Below are 3,119 nucleotides of genomic sequence, written 5' to 3' on the forward strand. Positions count from 1 at the left end.
GATACCACATGTGTGAGACTTTTACATAGCATGGCCACATACAGAGGCCCAACATGAACAGAGCACCTTCAGGCGTTCTGGAGCACCCAGGCCAATTCTGACATTTCTCTCCTACATGTAAAAATCATTATTTATTTGCTAGACAATTACATAGTACCCCAAAACATTATATATGTTTTTTAGCAAAGACCCTAGAGAATACAATGGCGGTTGTTCCAACTTTTTATCTTGCACGGTATTTGCGCAGCAATTTTTTGAACGCGTTTTTTGGGAAAAAAAACAGTTTTGTGCTTTGCAGCGATACCTCACATGTGTGGTTTAAACATCATTTTCATATGTGGGCGGGACTTATATGTGCGTTCGCTTCTGCATGCGAGCACATGGACAGGGGCGCTTTAAAAATGTTTTTTTCTTTTTATTGTTCATTTTACTTTATTTATTTTAGTTTGACACTTTTTTCCAAAAAAAGTGTCAAACTAAACCTCTTGCCTCCCGTAAGAATGATCAAGCAGTGGAACAGCTGCTATGATCATCCTTATGGTGTAGGGAAACGCCGGCTGAAAAAGCTGATATCTGAATGATGCCTGTAGCTGCAGGCATCATTCAGATGTCCCCGCACAAAGTCAAGGACGTCATATGACGTCCGGCGGGTGGGAAGCGGTTAAAACGCAGGGTATTGCAGAGCAGTGCAGGGTATTGCAGGGTATTGCAGAGTATTGCGGGGGAATGCACGGTATTGCAGAGTATTGCACGGTATTGCAGAGTATTACACGGTATTGCAGGGTATTGCAGAGTATTGCAGAGTATTGCAGGGTATTGCAGAGTAGTGCAGGGTATTGCAGAGTATTGCGGGGTATTGCAGAGTATTGCGGGGTATTGCAGAGTAGTGCAGGGTATTGCAGGGGATTGCAGAGTATTGCACGGTATTGCAGGGTATTGCGGGGTATTGCAGAGTATTGCGGGGTATTGCAGAGTAGTGCAGGGTATTGCACAGTATTGCAGAGTATTGCACAGTATTGCAGAGTAGTGCAGGGTATTGCACGGTATTGCAGGGTATTGCACGGTATTGCAGAGTATTGCACGGTATTGCACAATATTGCACAGTATTGTAGAGTAATGCAGGGTATTGCAGAGTAGTGCAGGGTATTGCAGAGTAGTGCAGGGTATTGCAGAGTAGTGCAGGGTATTGCAGAGTATTGCAGGGTATTGCAGAGTGTTGCGGGGTATTGCATGGTATTGCAGAGTATTACAGAGTAGTGCAGGGCATTAGAGTATGTACCGATCGGTACACAGAGGGGAGGGAGGAACCGACATGACATGATGCCGGTTTCTGGCAGAGTCTTCTACAGGTCCAGGGAAGAGGATCCTTTAAGTAGGAACCCAGAACCCTGAAGGTTGGCACAACGTTACCCGCCGTGATGGGTGAAGGTTGGATCTGTCTGTTCTCAGCAGTCCTGCTGCGGGGATAAGGTAAGTGAAGACAATCCCCTGTGTATACACCCTATGGATTATCTTCTATGAGTAGTTTGCATGTCTTACCTGTTTTCCACCACTAGAGGGAGTAAGGGACATACCTGGTGTATACTTACATGCCTTCTAGGATACATGCTCAGTGAAGCCGGTCTGTAAAGCCGCTCACCTCCTCTGATGCAGTCTCTGCTACATGATCTGAAAGGGGGAACCCACGAAGTCTTGAGGGTCCCACGTAGTGCTCCGGTTGTCACCTTTCTCCCCCCCTCCCCCCCGGCCGCCGCCATGTTGGTCCTACATGCACATGCGTGCTTTTACGACGGATTTGGCGGGGAAGGAGGGGGGCGTGGTTTCTAGCGTCGTGCATGGCGCATCAGTGCACAGGCGCGAGGCGGCTGTTTTTAAAAGCCCAGAACGCCAGAGCCCTGTAAGCGGTGGGACACAGAGCTGTGGGCAGTAAGCATCTCGGTGGGTTTGGATCCAGGCATATCTAAGACACCTACTCGGCATCAGGTTGTGCAGACTAAGCTAATAATAATATTGTAAGAGTAGGCACAACAGTGATTGCATTTATACTAGTACCTCTGCTTTTGTCAGCTTAGGATTATGTCTCCCCGTAAGAGGGCTTCAGGGGCAGGTAAAAGAGCCTAGATCTAAGGGTTCTGGAGGCAGCCACACAGGATGAGCCATTGCCCCTGTCAGGCTTGCAGCCTCTCCCAACATTGCAGCTCTGCATAGGTCTTTTAAAGACGGTTGTTTGCATTCTCAGTATGTGGTGTACAGGAGACGTTAGCTGCTTAATCACAGCACCCTCACAAGAGGGCAGAAATTGGGGTAGTTCCCTTGCCCTAAATCCTCAATCAAGAGGATCAACAATCTGATGATGAAAGATCACCATCAGGGGACAGGGAACAGGTGCAATCTGACGAGGCGGAGGTATCAGAGGCCTCACAAGCTCTGGAGTTGTAGCTGAAATCTTTTTTAGAGATTCATGCTGCGTATAACTTACCCTCAGCCTAGACGGCCGAAGCCTCTGTCTCCTACTTGGGTTTTTTTCTTACATTCCCATAGGCTTCTTGTACCTTTCCAAGTCCGTTCAAAGAGGTGTAGAACCTCCACAAGGTCCTCATGCAGGTGCTTGCTTACAAACTAGCCAAACACACAACTGCTGAGATGCCTACGGCCATATCACCCTGAAAGCGCCCGATCTTGTCTGATCTCAGAGGCTAAGCTGGGTCGGACCTGGTTAGTACCTGGATGGGAGACTGTCTGGGAATACCAGGTGCTGTACATGGCTCTGTGCACATTGTTGCTAACACAAACAGCTAAACGCATGAGTGCAGGAACGCACGTCAGCAGAGGATAACTTCCTTTTTATCAGTCCACATATTTGTATAAATTACCTGAGTATTGGAATGTACAAGATGCATGTGGAAGAACATGTAATACACATAGAGATACATGTTTTTTTTTCTGTTTGTGGTGGACTTACATAGTCGCATGAGAATGCTTGGTCGTTAAGTGCTTATTTGCACAGAAATGCCGAAAAATCGCATGAATGCCTAAAATCGCATAATTGCCTAAAAACGCATGAATGCCTGTTTGCATAAAGATACGGCGTCGCACAAGAGTGCTTGACCCCACGAGAG

The 3,119-nt window shown here is 47.2% G+C and overlaps 1 pseudogene; it reads left to right on the forward strand.

Moving 5' to 3' along the window:
* The first annotated feature begins 2,645 nt into the window (after window positions 1-2,645).
* LOC141124445 (5S ribosomal RNA) lies at window positions 2,646-2,764 on the forward strand (annotated as a pseudogene).
* Window positions 2,765-3,119: the final 355 nt, after the last annotated feature.

This window comes from Aquarana catesbeiana, linkage group LG01 (assembly GCF_042186555.1).
Source record: "Aquarana catesbeiana isolate 2022-GZ linkage group LG01, ASM4218655v1, whole genome shotgun sequence".
NCBI lineage: Eukaryota > Metazoa > Chordata > Amphibia > Anura > Ranidae > Aquarana > Aquarana catesbeiana.